Source organism: Sorex araneus, chromosome 8 (genome assembly GCF_027595985.1).
Source record: "Sorex araneus isolate mSorAra2 chromosome 8, mSorAra2.pri, whole genome shotgun sequence".
Classification (NCBI taxonomy): domain Eukaryota; kingdom Metazoa; phylum Chordata; class Mammalia; order Eulipotyphla; family Soricidae; genus Sorex; species Sorex araneus.
In genome coordinates, this window is record NC_073309.1 from 70,562,733 (window position 1) to 70,579,495 (window position 16,763).

Below are 16,763 nucleotides of genomic sequence, written 5' to 3' on the forward strand. Positions count from 1 at the left end.
CACACACACACACACACACACACACACACACACACACACACACACACACACACTCTTCCCTATACTCCCAGAAGCCCTGGGAGTCGCCCCCACAAACTATCTCCAGTGCTACCACGTGAGATCTTTTGCCAACTTTGCTTCAGAGACCCATAGATAAATCTCAAAAAAGATCTAAAGCCATAGTAAATCTCAGAACCATGCAAGACTGAATACTCTGGGATATACTGGAGGGGGGCAGGTTAGCACAGTGCCTGCCCAAATAGAGCCTCCAGTAGTCACAAGCTCCCACAATCCAAAATCGCCACCATGTCCCGGAATGAACCTCACAGAGATATTAATCTGCTGAAAATTCGGGTATGCAAGTTTTAGATGTCCAGGCTTTCTCGGGGATGGAATGAGCTACCTCTCCCCACCTCCCTTTACTTCTGGAAGCCCCAGTAGTCATGTCCACACCCCAAATCTTCCACTCAACTCCAGCCTTACCTTCCAGATAAAAATATGAAATACCCTGAACAAACACGATGACCTCTTGGTCCCTGTATTGCAAACCATAATGCACAAAAGTAGAGGGGGTGGGAGGGGAGAGAGAGAGAGAGAAAGAGAGAGAGAGAGAGAGAGAGAGAGAGAGAGAGAGAGAGAGAGAGAGAGAGAGAGAAACAGTGCCTGCCATTGAGGCAGACGAGGAGTGGGGATATTAGGGGTGATGGGTGGAAAACTGGGGACACTGGTAGTGGGAAACATACACCGGTGGAGAAATGGATGTTGAATTACTGTTTGACTGAGACCCAATCATAAACAGTTTTGTAATAGTCTATTTCGTGGAGATTCATATCAATTAAAAAAATTTTTTTAAGTGCACCAAGTGTTTTAATTCTGCATAGAGCTATATGAATAAAAGTTTGGTCAATTCCAAGTAGAAAATGCCCCCTTACTCTTTTCTAAACATGAAATATAAAAACCACTACCATGAATGCAATGGACTAGCAGAAGCTAGCTGCTTAAATGAAATCAGGCCTACACCTGTAAACCCTCCAAGTGCATGGTACTACTCTTAAATTAAAGAAAATGTAAAAAATAATGAAACCTAAATCAGGAGGCCAGAGTGACAGTCCAGTAGGTAGGGTGTTTGCTTTGCACACTGCTGACTAAGTTTGATCTCTGGCACACCACACAGTCCCCAGGCCCACTGAGAGTGACCCCTGCATGCAGGAGTAAGCCCTGAACACCACCACCACCCCTCCAAAAAAAAAAATGCAGAGAGAAATCTATTATGAATATGGTTGAGTCACACTGCTGTTCTCAGATACAGAATCTTACTTAAAATTTAACTAGGAATTCATTGTGACAGGAGGAAAAATTTCTCCATGCTCCCTTCCTGTTGATTAAGATACTTAACTTTTAATAAGGGTATCCTTTTATGTTTATGATTTCCCATTCATTCAGCCCGTTCTTTTCCAAGTGCATATAACAGACTTCAAGTTAAACAGAAAGCAATAGTGCTGACTAAGAATGCTAACAATTGGGGGCTGGAGTGATAGCACAGCGGGTAGGGCATTTGCCTTGCACACGGCCAACTTGAGTTCGATTCACAACGTCCCATATGGTCCCCTGAGCACCACCAGGAGTACTTCCTGAGTGCAGAGCCAGGAGTAACCCCTGTGCATTGCCGGGTGTGACCCAAAATGCAAAAAAAAAAAAAAGAAAGAAAGAAAGAAATGCTAACAATTAACACTTCCCCCAAACCATTTTGGGGCGGGGAGGAGGCGTTCCAAGCAGTGCTCAAGATAATACTCCAGATAATACTCTACCAACCCAGCTGGACAATTCAATGATCAGCCTGCAAGACAGGGACGCTCAAGCCCAGGATTTTGGAATCTACTCAGGCCACACCCAGCCATCCTGAGGACAAGAGCAGTTTGTGGTACTGGAAATAAGACTTGGAGTCTGCACCCCCAGGATCCTGAAACTTTTTTAACTATATAGACTTTTATTAACAAATAATCAAAACATTTCAGGTTAAATAGTCATAAAGAACTGACTTGGGGGGTGCGGTGCTGCCAGCAGGTCAGCCTATACCCACGGGGCAGCTTTGGCGGCTTTCAGGACTCCCGATACCCCCAAATTGCCACTGTGCCTCTGGGTGGACTCCAACAGCTTAAGACCAAGTTTCCCAAGAAATTAAACAGCCAAAAATCAGGTATGTGGGAGTCAAACCCACAAACCACCTTTGGCTCAGGTATACAAGCTCATTTATCGGCTCAAAAGAGATCAGAAAGAGAGGGATAGACAGGGGCTGGAGCGATAGCACAGCGGGTAGGGAGTTTGCCTTGCACGCTGCCGACACGGGTTTGATTCCCAGCATTCCATATGGTCCCCTGAGCACCGCCAGGGGTAATTGCTGAGTGCAGAGCCAGGAGTAACCCCTGAGCACCACCGGGTGTGACCCAAAAAGAAAAAACAAAGAGAGAGAAGAATAGGCATAGAAAGATTGCACTCATCTGTGGAATATAAAGTAACAGAATGGGAGCCTAACACCCAAGAACAGCAGAGATAAGTACCAGGAGAATTGCTCCACAGCTTAGAAGTTGGCCTCACATGCTAGGAAAAGGCAGCTCAGATAGAGAAGGGACCACCAAGTAAAGGGTGCTAGGAGGGCCCACTAGGGATGGGAGATGCGGGCTGAAAGTAGACTATAGACCAAACATGATGGCCACTTAATACCTCTACTGCAAACCACAACACCCAAAAGGAGAGAGAGAGAGCAAAAGGGAATGCCCTGCCACAGAGGCAGGGTGGGGTTAGGGGAGGATGGGGTGGGGGTGGGGGGTGGGTTGCTGGGACCATTGGTGGTAGAAAATGGGCACTGGTGGAGGGATGGGCACTCAACCATTGTATGACTGAAATGCAAGCACGAAAGTTTGTATGGAGCTGTGCCTCACGGTGACTCACTAATAAAAAAATTTTAAGAGAGAGAGATTAAAAACCACAGTTAATCTCAGACCTGCACAAGGTGGAACAGACCAGGGTAAGCTGGAGGGGAACAAGCCAGTCTGATGCCCACCCAAGCAGAGTCCCCGTCCACCCCCTCTCCCTGCACTGCACCAACCACAATCCAAAACTCGCCATGGCCCTGGCCAGACTCCACCGTCTCAGGACAGACCTCACCAAGGTAAAATCTGCTGAAAATTCAGGCATGCAGGCTTGTGACTGAAATCCCCAGGCTTTCTTGGGTTAGGATGCGCTACCTCTTCCCACCTCCCTGTACTTCTGGAAGCCTCAGCAGTCACATCCACACCCCAAAGCTGCCACTCAGTTAAAAAAGATACTCCAGCCTTAACTTCCTGATAAATATATTGTATGTCCTGAACAAACACACTGACCTCTTAGTACCTGTATCACAAGCCATAATGCACAAAAGGAGAGAGAGAGAAAAAGAAAAAGTGCCTGCATAGAGGCAGGCGGGGGGGGGGGGGGTTGTCGGGGGATGGTGGGAGGGAAACGGGGACATTGGTGGAGGGAAACCAACATTGGTGAAGGGATAGGTATTAGATCATTGTATACCTAGTCATGAATAGCTTTGTAATGGTCTATCTCAGGGATATTCAATTAAAAAAACCTGACTTTTATTCCCACCCCCTTACCCCCAGACACACACAAACATACACACACACACACACACACACACACACACACACACAATTTTATTTAATTACAATCTCAGGAAGTCACAATAGGTAAAAGTCTAAGTTTTGTTGCCCAAACTACAAGGATCACCTCCTGCTGACAACAAAAAGCATTCAATATTCAGAGGCCATGTGAGGCTACTACCTTGCTACATCTTGCTGCTACCCTTTTGGAACTGTCTGGAGAACAAATGAAATACTGCCACAGACATCCATAATGGACACCGCCCTCCCCCCCATGTCTGTCTTAATCCTACTTGTCCTTCACACCCCATGTAAAGTGATTTCTAAGAATCTTTCTCTGAGCCCTGTAAGTCAAGGATTTGTTTCTTTGTTTTTGCTGGGGTCACGCCCAAACACTTAGTGCTCAGGAATCACTCTAGGCAACACTGGGGCACCATGTGAGGTGCCCAGGATCAAGCTGGGGCCAGCCCACACACAAGGCAAGTGCCTCACCTACCCACTTCACTGTGTCTCCAGCCCTGTAATTCAGTGTTTTAAGTTTTTAGATGTCAGAGCCTCCCTATTTATCTCCTCCCACACTCTTAACTCAGTCTAGATTCTTGCTCCTACCAGTCAAAGAGCTCGGAAGAGCCTGGCAAGCTCCCTGTGGTGTATTCAACATGCCAAATACAGTAACAATAACAGGTCTCATTTCCCTGACCCTGAAAAGAGCCTCCAATTGTTGGGCAAAACGAGTAAGGACAGGCTGCTAAAATCTCAGGTTGGAACTAATGGAGACATTACTGGTGTCTGCTTGAGTAAATCGATGAACACCAGGATGACAGTGATACAGTGATACCAGTCAAAGGGAGTCCCTTGTCTTCCTACAGTTTAGTTTGGAAACTGATGGGGGAAGTGGACTTCTTGAGAGATATTTTTTTCCCTACATGCTAGAACACTCTCCCAAGAGAGCCTAACATAGCAAGGATGGAGGCTGGGGGTGGGAGACAGCGTTATCTCATTTGCTGACTGTTTGTCAGACAAAAGATGAGTTTTTCCTGAAGAAATAATACCAAGATGTGATTTATAGATGCTAGTCACTAGCCCTTAACTAACCCAAAGGCAAAGAGGGATTAACCAGATGCAAAAACGGGCACTACCTAAAGAAGGGTGGGGACACCACACACACACACACACACACACACACACACACACACCCTTACCTAAGAAAAGAAGAGTTATGGAAGAGACTATCAAGATTCCAGACACACACACACACACACACACACACACACACACACGCACCCTTACCTAAGACAAGAAGAGCAAAACGTTATGTTACAATTATGGAAAAGACTATCAAGATTCCAGGTTCTTCCTTCCCCTTGGCTAGCACTAGGAACAAAGTCATTGGGGGGGGGGGGAAGAAGAACGGGGGGGGGCAGTTTAGGAAAAGCCCTACTTAAAAACCACCAAAGCGCGTCATCAAGGCAAGCAGGGCACGTCATCTACTTTGGACATTCCTTGGCATCCAGCTTGAGACGTGCAACTCCTTTCTTTATCTTTATGGAGCATTTACAATCTTGGAGGATCACCCCAACTAAACCTGAGTTTTTTCCTTCCTCTCTCTCAACCTTTCTCTCCCCCTCTCTGTCTCTTGAAAATCTTTTCGAGGGAAGATGACAAAGCTGAAACACCTAGAAAACCCATGTAGATGTCAGGACTGACTTTCCTTTTTCTTGCACAGAATTCAGGGTGCCTCAAAAGGGGGTTGGTGCAGGACAGATGGAGACAGCTTGGGAAGAGAAATGAGGTTCCACAGTGAACGTCTCTGCACCTGTAATGTCCATATTTCCACACCCCTCGCTGGCTGCCTCTTCCAGGCGGGATCACAGGAGACTTTTCATTTGGGGTATCTTTGGATTTTTCGCCAACACAAAATCAAAGGAAATGACAATATATTTGGAAATATATTTCAAATATATATTCCCATATATATTCCCTCCTCCCTTTTTTTTCGGTCTGTTTATCTTTTATTTTTATTATTTTCCTGAAATCCCAGGGATCAAACCCAAGTTTAATGCATGTAATGCAAATAACTAACCACTGATAACTAACCATCCTATTCCTCCTATTTCTCCTTGTTCTTTTTCTTTTTTGTTAAAGAAATCATTAAAATAACTTCCAGAAACCCTCGAAAGCCAGAATCTAAGAAGAAGGTCCTTCTCATCTCTAAACTGTTAATCTGATTGACCCTGAGAGTTTGAGGGAAGCAGGAAATGGTGAAATAAAGTGGAAATAGGAGATAGTTATTAAAAGGTGAGAGGTGGGAAAAAACGACTTAGCAAATTTCTCCCCCCTCTTGAGTTCTTACTCCACAATCTATTCAGTTTGAGCAGAGATTCCCAAACTTATTTGACCTGCTGAACCTTTTTCAGGAAAAAAAATAGTTATCATTCTGGAAATCTACCTTCATAATGCCCATAATGCCAAAAAGCAGAAAGCCCCTACCAATTGCACCTAGGACAACTAGCCGACCCCCATTGCCTCCACTGGCCCCATGCTTGGATTGTTCCACCATCTCCTAGGAAACTCTTTGGGAAATACTGAACTAGAGTGAGAGCTGGAGTCAAATGCTGGTCCTATCATCAAATAGTCAAGTGAACAAAGAGGGAATAATCTTCCTGACATGCAATTTCTACAGATGGGCACAAGAGCGCTGGGACCGAAACCAATACAGGGGTTAAGGTGTATCAGCCTTACCTGTAGCCGGTCCTGGCTGGATGCCCAGCACCACAAAGCCCCCAGAATGCCGACTGGTACAATCCTGAGTGCTACTGGGTGTGGCCCAAAAACCCTGTCTACCCCTGCCTCCCAATACTAACAACACAAGATGATTATCTACTTAAATGAGTTAGAGTTGTTTAGTACACTCTAGGCCCCTGTCCTGAAACTGCTCTGTAAATATGCCTCTTTCATATACTGGAGGATGAAAGGCCACACGTAAAACCAAGAGGCCCAGCTTATAGGCACCAACACTAGTCACCCAGTCCATGCCAACCATTACCTTGGAACTCCTATGCTCCAGTTAAAAATAGCCATGAATGATCCTACAACCAGCAGAGTAACTACCTACTCAATCCACACAATCAGAAGAAATAGTAATTTATTGTTATCTTCTTATTATCTTATTGCTCATTTCCAGTTTTAAATGTATTATCACTTAGGCATGTGTTCATGATGGTACTGGCACTGATGCTCTTGGTGTACAGTCACCTCACTACCACCCAAGTGCTCAAGACGCCCCCGCCCTTGCTCCTCTGTCGCCTCCTGTAACCTAGCCCCCCATTAGAGATCCCAGTTTGTATTCCAGTACACAATACTGATATCTATTGAAACTATCTATTTCATATTTCCCTTTACATTGCAGATGAGTGAAACCATTTTAGTTCTAATGGGATACCAAGAATCTAACTCAGCATTTTATATACATAAAGCATGCACTCTAATACAAGCTAGAGCCTACTCCCCAGTAAACTTCGAAGCTAGCCACTAAGTTTGGGGTGGTTTATTATTTAGCAATAGAGCAAAACACTACTCAATAAAAGGTGACCTTATTACCACCAGCTCTTCCTAAGAAATGTCATGACTATCTCTCCAAGGGCACCAATTCTAGAGGGTTGGGAGAGCCTGTATCTAAAGCAATGGTGTCACTGTCCCCTCCTTTGAACCTTTGCTTTAAGAGTCCTGCCTTTTGTCTACACACTACGATTTGGGTGACTCAACTGAAAAAAAGTCAATTCATTTCTATTATTTCTAGGTGGCTTTCTATAATTCATTTCTATTATTTCTAGGTGGCTTTTTATCCTGCTACCTAAGAGCCACTGATTGTGGTTTCCCTTCTGAATTATCCCATAAGATTGTCAATGCCTAAAACTGGTTGCAACTGCATTATTTTCCAATAAATGTGGTACTTATCTATGTAATTCAATATCTGATTACAAATCTACACCAGCAACAGGTTTCCTTGAATCATCACATTCGCTAGTGAGGAGAGGGGGGAAAAAACAAATCAGGTATAGCTTCAGGTGACATCCTTTGACATTTATGACAAAGCAAAATTTACTACTTATTACAATTCTCCTATTTAAATTCAGGGTAAAAACTCCATAAAAGCACCTAAGATGGGCCCAAGGACTTGATACACAACTGGCCTGGGATGGTGGCCAAATCTAAGTGAATGTAGTCATGAGTGAACACATCCAAGAGACACCAGAGAACTGGATTTTTCCCAGTTCTAGAAAATAAGGTCACGCTGTATTCCCTTACAGGTCTGTAAGTCCTGCTAGTAAACACTACCACATTCTACAGCCTGTCAACAATTCTAAGTTCGGAGCTGAACTTCTTCAAGACACTGGGCTCTGATGCTTTCTAACTTATGGTGTTACCAATGTGAATAAGTATCATCCTTGTGACTTGGAAAAGTTCTGTATTTTAAAGAAAAGTATTTTTATTCAGTCACAGTTACAGTTTTACTAGATGAATGCCACCTAAAGAGCCTCATATTTTGCTTTGAAAGCTGCAAGCCTGATGTTCTTGGACAAAGGGGGTCTACTTTTTAAAGAAATTCCAATTCATTAAGAAATTCCACTAAAAATGTAGATTGTGTGTTACTTTGTAGAAAAGTCTGTCCAGGAAAAATATTTATTAGATAGCTATTTTCAATGGTCATGAATCCCTTTAGGTATTTTTAGAACTATTTCAAGATCAAACCCCACACACTTACACCTTGCCTTAGTGGCCTTTTACTGAGCATGACACCCTGACTCGCACAGAGAAATCTGATATGAAAAGACTTCATAAAGCAAGGACACTAGGTTTGACTTGAAGATATTAAGAATGTAGCTAAGGATACTGGTTATGGCAAATGTAGTGTTTTCTTTAAGAAAATTCAAAGGAACCACTTCTTTAACCTCCTAGAATTTACAACAGAGGGGATTCTCAGACTTGCTTTCTCTTCTGGACACCATGAAGGTCTGTTTGTCTCTTCTCTGAGGCTGTGGAAAAGTTTATAGACAGATCTCCCAGGAAGAAGACTGTGCTCAAAGTAAGCTAACCAACCCCACCTACACGCCATGTTGTTTTCACTTGACTTCTTTTCAACCCATATTAATCTTTACATAGTGTGTGTTTCTTTGTAAGAGATTCCAAATCATTCTTTGAACAAAGTAGGGCATAAAGAAAGTAGAGATATTATAGTCCTGTATATTCCTTATCCTCTTTCTCCAGGGCTCTTGTAAGCAAGGGCCCTACACTGCCCTGTTCTGATATTCCAAAGTGTCTTGAGCTATACTTTCACTTCATCAATAACAATAGCCAAAAAAAAAAATAAAATAACAACAGCATGCTATCATAAATACTAAGAACTCTTGAAGTAGGGAAAATTGAATGATAAATATGCATTAGATATGCAAATAGCATGATTAAATAGAACTAATCCAAGGTGATATGGGTAATAAAATAAGCAGGATACCAAACATTATATCTTTTCTTCCCAATACAATTCACACACATATGAGAAAGTATGTCTATACAGGACTATTTGGTGCAGCATTATTAGAAATAACCTTAAGGCCCAATGATAGGTTTAATAGATTGACACAGCTGTAAAAAAAACAGATATTTCAACATAATTTGAGACTGACACCCAAGGAAACTAGAGACGGGACCAGGAATATTGCTCCATGGTTGGCAGCCTGCCTCACGAGCTCGGGGAGAAGGCAGCTGGAATAGAGAAGGGATCACTAAGTCAATAATGGCTGGAGGAATAATTCTGGATGGGAGATGTGTGCTGAGAGTAGATAAAGGGCCAAACGTGATTAGCCTCTCAGCATCTATATTGCAAACCATTAATGCCTAAAAGTAGAAAGGGAGTAGGGGAGAAATTGTTTGCCTTAGAGGGCGGGGATACTGGGGATATTGGTAGTGGAAAATGCACTGGTGGAGGGATGGGTGTTGGATCATTGTATGACTGAAACTCAAACATAAAAGCTTTGTAACTGTATCTCACAATGAGTCAATTAAAAAAAAGAACGTATATTTCAATAAATAAAATGACACTTAAAAACGTCTATTACATGACAGAATTGAGCAAAAATAGTTTCAAATGATAAACTATTCATAAACAACTGGACATGTTTGGCATTTGTACAGAAAACACTGTGAGGCTGAGGAGAACAGCACAGTCAGGACCCAGCACCAAATGCCCTCTGCTGAGCTCCAGCAGATGGTCTTAGGCCCAGCTATCCCGCCCCTGAGAAGGGTTTAAAAGGTCCCACCTCACTCCACAACCCATCCACTCACCCTTCCCTGCCCCCAGTAAGAGTCCAGTTGGCTGGGAATGAGTGGCCTGGAGGTAGAAAGAGAGGAAAGAAATTTCCTTCCTATCTCTTTAGCACTGGTTTATTGTCAGCTATGTTTTTTTTATAATAAGCAAACTGCACTTTGGTAATTAAAACAGAGACTTGAGGCCATTAAGGAATTCTCACAGTTTCACACCTTTTGTCTTTTGCCTTTGAAGGCATTTGTTTCCCTGAAAGCAAAAGCTTCTTCTCACAGTTAAAAAGGTGAGGGGAGAGCAATGTGACTTCCAGGAGCATGAGGGTTTGGTTCAGTGACTTCCAAGAACAAAAGGGTTTGGCTCAGTTTGGCTGGGGGGCCACTGAAGGACACACCTAAGAACACTTTGGGGCATGCTGTCCTCCTGGCCTTTTATCTCAGATTCTGCCTCAAAGTAGATAAAAAAGTTATCTGGTTAGGGATATGTATGTAGGTTGTAAAAGTATATAGGTTTACACAGCTGTAGTCTGTGTAAACCTTTAAACTAGCATGTAACAAACTACAAAGCTTTCATTAACTTGCTAATGATTGCAATATTTTTACATAGACTGAAGCAAAACATATTCATTAAGAAAGAGGAGTTTGGGGAAATCGTTTCCAAAGTGTGTAACACTGTGAGGGTTTCTTTTCATTCTAAATTTTTCATCAAATAAAAATCCTTTCGTCCTTACCAAGAAAATAAAAATACATGGCAATCTGGGGTTCATTTTTCAATGTAAGTTAAAAAGTGACCTAGATATGATTATTTGTGCAAATATTTTGTGGCATGTAGCAAGAGATAGTGTTTTCTAAAATTAACACAAATTTTCAAAGTAATTAGTATTTTAACAATAATTTATGCTTTGGAAACTTCTTTCACTATGAAAAACCAGTAACAAAAACCTTTGAAGATGATCTATGAGGTAAATAAAATTGGTGAAATTCACGCCTATCAATTTTTTTTTAATATATACTAAATGAGAGTAAGTTTTGTGCCTTCAAATTGTACTTGTTTTTTTCTGTTAGATTTCTGGGGCATGCTTAGTTGTGTTACAAGCTAGGTGCTGATCCCAGACAGTGCTCAGGGATCTTTCCCAACTGTGCTCAGGGGACTAAGCAGCCCTCAGGGACCTAATCTAGGCCCTGCACACAAAGCATGCACTTGTCCTGTCAAACTCAGTCTGACCCCAAACTATACTTTTTAATAGGTTGGGAATTCCTTTTTGTTTCTCTTTTTTTAAAAATAATTTTTGGTTTTATTATAATTTAAGCTTATCTGGAGAAAGGTGATTACAATAGACCTGACCAGGGCTGGGGAAAGAGCACACAGGGCTGGAGCACACGTGAAGGTCAGGGTCAGATCCAAGCGCAGGAGGGGATGGAGGAGAGGAGCGGAGAGGAATGAGGCGGGGGGGGGGAGAGGAAGGAAAGGCAAGGAAATAAATTCTCTTGACTAAAACAGTCTCACCAATCCCCTAAATCCAAAAGTGAAACCAAACTAAAACCTAAACCCATCGTTGTACAGTAATCTCCATGGTGACCACAGGAGGAACACAGACACTGGCACAGGCCAGGGGGGTTCCAGCACTGACGCCACAGGTCGGGTCAGAAGGGCACCCTGAGTCCAGGGCCCATCTGAGAAAATACCAGAGACGCTTGTAGCCAAAGGCATCAGAGAATCAGTAGAGAGAAGCAGTGAAGTCAAACATTAAAATCCTATCAACCAGGGAAAGAAAATCTGACAAGGCAAGGATGGGTCCAAGGGAGGTGCCAACTACGTCAGGATGTGGATGATAAAAGCCAGCAGTAACCCCACGACCCAGGGGAACTCCGATACCTGGCGAGGGTTTCCTCCAGGCTTTGCTGTTATCTGTCTGCTGAGGGGGTTAGATGCAGAAGCCAGATGCCAATGTTGATGAGGAGGAATCAAAGGGCTACAGATCGACTCTGTCCTGATCAAGCCGACGGCAGATACTGAAATGAACGCCACGATGCTGGGTGCTGCTGCACCAATTTCTCTAAGAAGCTTTTTTGGCAATTGCCAAGACAATGCAGGATGATTCGTGTTTGACTGTAGACCATGAGATAGATGCCCACGGCAGTCTTGACAGCCCAGCCCTTTTATAAAACATAATGAGAATATTTTCCCAATTCCTTGTGAGGCAAGTACCCAAGTTCCTAATGAGTCTGACCATCAAATGGGCTTCTGAAGCACCAAATTCCATCCACTCCCTCTTCACAAACTTCCCAAAGCAGGAAGGGAGGTCTGAGCCTCCTACACAAGGGGTCCCTTGCTCCCTTATCAAGCAAACCAAGGTGGAGTTGGCCTACATCCCTGGGTCAATTTTTGACTCAAATGCAATCTTCTGAATGCATTTGTCTTCCTATTTCACCTACAGATAAAAAACTGACTGCTCTCAAGAGACCGCTTTCAACTCCAAGCTTACTCCTTCATGCTCCTGCTTGAACCTCAGAACCAACTGTCCTGCTTTGAGGTGGCGAGAACTGTGAGGAAAGCCACCTTTGTGACTACCGTGAGCCCTGCAGGCCTCAGCCAGAAGATGAGGCCCCATACTCCCAGCAAACTCCATGCCAGGAGGCGCCCTACTACCCACAATCAGGGCCACGCACGCCACCCTGGGACGCTTGAGCTTTCTTCCACCCCTGTGCCCTGCCTTCTCCGTGCAACTCTGTTCTCCACCTCTTAGACAGTTCCCAGATGCTGGACTCTGGTCCACTGGTTAACAAGGTGCTTTGCCGAAGACAGAGCAGAAGAGATACACAGGATGCGATGCACAGTCAGAGTATGTACTACTTCATGAAACTTGTTTCAGCCACACATATTTCATTTATGGCCTGAGTCTCACCGCAAAGTGCATTTCATACTGCATAGTCACTGTCACTGTCACTGTCATCCCGTTGCTCATCAATTTGCTTGAGCGGGCACCAGTAACATCTCCATTGTGAGACTTGTTACTGTTTTTGGCATATCAAATATGCCATCTGCCACGTGAGCAAGATACTGCATAGTAGTGCAGAAATATATATTTGAAACCCTTCTGAGACTTTGCCCCCCAAGTCAGATTGTACCCCTGCCCCTTGTTCACTGACTCTGACGCCCAGTCCCTCTTTCCCTCGTGCTGGTTGAAGTTCTGTCCAGAACTTTTTTTCTTATCAGCTATTTTCACAAATTTCAGCCTTTTACCATAATTCACAAACTCCTCACATAGTCAAAAAATTGCCTTCTCTGACTACAGATGACTCAATGCTCAGAGTCCCAAATACTTTTTAAAAGTCAAGGCCTTTGCTATTTCTGCCTTCTAGTTCCGGCCTGAGATCTGTGTGCAGCACTTCCAGCTGTCTGTGAATAAGGCCTCGGAGCAGTAGGACTCCACCTTTTTGTTAGCTTCCTCTTATCTCCAGTAAGAAAACACGCCACCAAAGTCGCGCTAGAAATACCTCAGACTTTCTTACAAAGCTGACCCCACTTTGCTGTTGTAGCATGCCCAAAGGATGGCACCAGTGCCAGGTGAAGACTCTCACTTCTGATGCCCCTGAGTCTGTCTCCCCTCCTGGAGGCCAGATGGCACATCCACCTCCACAGTGCTACCTTCTTCCTCTCACAAGGACCTCGGCGCAAGGGGAGCATGAGGTGTCCGCCTGGATGCACGGCTCATCCAGCACCCCGGCTCTGCCCTTCCTCCCAGGCACCCAATTCTCACCAGACAATCAATTTATTCTCTTCCTCTCTGCAGAAACTTGTGTTCTGTATCTTCCCGTAGACTGCAGGGTTTGAGTGTCTCACTCCAAGCGCTCCCACTTTTCAACCTTCCAGGAGACACGGACACTAATTTATAGGAGAGAACATCCATCTGAGAATGGGCAGGCGATGACACAGGGCTGGGTCTTTCGTCACGCAACGGGACAGCCCTGGGAGAGGAACAGAGATGCCAGACCTCCTTCAAGGCACAGAAAGGAGGGCAGACAGGCCGGAGCAAGGGGTGAGTCCACAACCATGCTGTGGGAACAAGAAATGCCTTGCAAAGGGTAAAAGAGAGAGACAAGCACTTGGCATCCAGGACACATGCCTCGCAGGGATTTTCTGTAACCCAGCCACTCCCCAACCCTGTAAGAAACCCCAGGCCTCCTTGAGCAACTGCTCAGGTGATCTGGTTTTACGGAGCCTTCCATCATCCCCTAAGGCACCACTTCCACCCCCTACTCTTTCCTCAGAAACGCTCCAGTCTCTCCAACAGCCTCTGACTTCAGATGATTCCCCGACCACAAAACTGATATTTATCAGGGTGGTCAAGGGTATCTTGATCCCTTGATCCAGATACCCCCTTGAAATGGAGATTTCAAGAAGGACCACGCAGGCCAACTTTTGCTCTGAGTATTTCAGGGTCTATTCAGAAGGCCCAGCTTCTCCACAGACTGCTGAAATCTCAGCCCCTTAATCCTTTGAAGGGGCCTCCAAGTGCACAGCCTAGTTACAAAGAACCATTCCTGCTTCCAGCGGGGTAAAGACAGCTGAGTGCAAGGAACAGGAACAGAAAAGTCATCAGCACAATCATAACCCACAGTTAGAAAAGACAGGGCAGAGCATACGGCTCTTGACTGGCATAAGGTTGCACTGGCTGTGACCCAGGTTCAAATCCTGGCACCTCAAAGGGTCCCCTGCACGGGGCCAAGTATGATTCCTGAGCACAGAGCCAGAAAGAAGCCCTGGCCACCGCTAGATGTGATCCCCCAAAAAACAAGTCACCCGTCTGACTGCGTGGGCGGCTCTAGATAGGCAAAACTCCAGCAAGTTCGCAAGAAGGACTCAAACCGGCAGAAATGGAGCCAGAGGAGTCGCAGGCAGGGGTGAAGGCAGGGAAGCACACTGAAGGGACAGCGGGCAGCCTCTGGATCACCAGAACAGTGCAAGTGCAAATAAGCTAAAATATGTCGTTTCCCAAGTTTTCCTCTCCAATATTCCAAAGTGGCAGCACACAAATTAGAAGGTAAGGAGCTGCCAGGCTGGATACACAACACACGAAAATGGCAATTCAGGTAAGATGCGACCTCAGCGGGCTACAGAGGTGAAGTCACATTCTTATCGGTACCTTAGGCTCACACTAGAAAATAAAATAAATAAAATAAGATAAACCATTAAACTCCCTAGGGAAATGGCTCGAAGGGTCGGCGCCATGAGTGAGCTCCAGGTTTAATTCCCGAGCACTAAATAACCCCCAAGTACTAACCAGAGTGACCCCCCCCCACTCCCAGCACTGGTGGCTGTGACACCCCTCCGCGTCCCCCGCTGTCTCTCTCAGCCCTCGGAGCAATTCAGTAAATAAACTCCCACAAGCCCAGGATCCATTTTCCTCATCTCCTTGTAGGGCTTTCTTAAGGTTTGGCTAAAATAGCCTTTTTCTCCCCAACTCCTGACACGCACATTAACTACTCCATCTGGTCCCCAGCCCAGTACGGGCTCATTCAGGCAGTGTCGCAGACGACTCCCCAACAGTGCTCAGCACCATTCCCCGTGAGAAGGTGCAGCGCACCCACACTCAGGAGTGCGGGACCCGGAGGGCCCCTGCAGCCACCGCTTAATGAGCTTCGGACAACTCCAAAGCAAGGGGGTGGGCGCCCGGCCAGCCTGTCTGCCCGAACGCCCGGGTCCCATTCCCCTGCCCGGTAAACCGAGGCACTCGGTGAACAACTTGCCCGGGGGAACCACGGAGGGTGGAGCTGGAGCTGGAGCCGATCTCCCCGCGACTCCGCGCCGGGTGCTCCTTCCTCGGCAGGGGGAGGGCGGAGACAGGTCCCTGCGAGCCCAGGGCGTCTGGCCGCCGCGGGGGCCTCCCGCGGGGACGGAGGATGCTGCCGGCGCGCCCGCGGCCCCGCGCCCGCCCGACCCCGTCCGGACGGCGTCACCTGTGCTCCCGGCGGCGCAGGTCGGCGGCGGGTCGGGCCGCGGCGGGGCCGGGGCCGCGGGCTCGGGTTACCGCAGAGCCGCGCCTTAAAGGGGCCGCGGCCGCGCGCGCCGCGCTCTGGCGCCCAGACCCTGGCCGGCGCGGGGCGCTGGGAGGGACGCCGCGACCCCGCGGAAGCGCCCCTGGCTGCGGGTGCTGGCCGAGCGCCTCCTCCTCGGGGCTCCGCAGCCGGCCCCGGAGGGCGCCTGGGCGGGGCAGAGCAGTCCCGGTCCGCTTCCGCAGCGGTCCCCGCCGGGCTGGCCGCTCGCCCCGATGCTCAGACTGGGGGCTCACGTTCCGCGGCGAGCCCCCTTCTGCGGAAACGGGCACCCAAGTGGAGACGGAAGGGCAGCTGACGGGGACTCCCGCCGAGTGTGACTTGGCCGAAGTCCCGTCTTGTTCTTGCTGGAGGCTGCAGGTGCATTCCAAAAGGGTAGGGGGGCGTGTGCGAGAGGTAGGGACTCCAAGAGAAGACTTCAGAACCCTTGAACAACATCCATCGGGCTGCAGAAATAGGATTGGAGTTTGGGCTCCCGGCTGAAAATTCCAAACCTCCTAGCGCAAAGAGTTGCAGTTGCTCTCTGGCCTGTCAGGTGTAGCCTCAAAAACTTCCAAGTGTCTGGGTCAACAAGACAGAATTATTTTCAATAAAACATTCAGGTTGTTATAATTTGCAGAAGTACTTCTTCCTCCTCTCTCCCCGGTCTAAGGCTATACCCAGAGGTACTTGGGGCTGACTCCTGGGTCTGCTCGGAGATCACTCCTGGAGGGACCACTCAGGGTGTGGAGGATGGAAGCC

At 46.4% G+C, this 16,763-nt stretch overlaps 1 protein-coding gene across 3 annotated transcripts in view; it reads right to left on the reverse strand.

The window, feature by feature from the left end:
• The window catches only part of TLCD4 (TLC domain containing 4), a 75,085-nt gene extending 58,686 nt beyond the window's left edge, over window positions 1–16,399 (reverse strand). The window contains exons 1-2 of one of the 3 annotated variants that reach the window (XM_055145274.1): window positions 15,927–16,397; window positions 13,727–13,934 (exon numbers count right to left, since the gene is read on the reverse strand). The gene's annotated coding sequence lies outside the window, so the exon portion shown is untranslated. The other 2 variants (XM_055145276.1, XM_055145275.1) reach the window with 2 other exon arrangements.
• Between the last annotated feature and the right edge of the window lie 364 nt (window positions 16,400–16,763).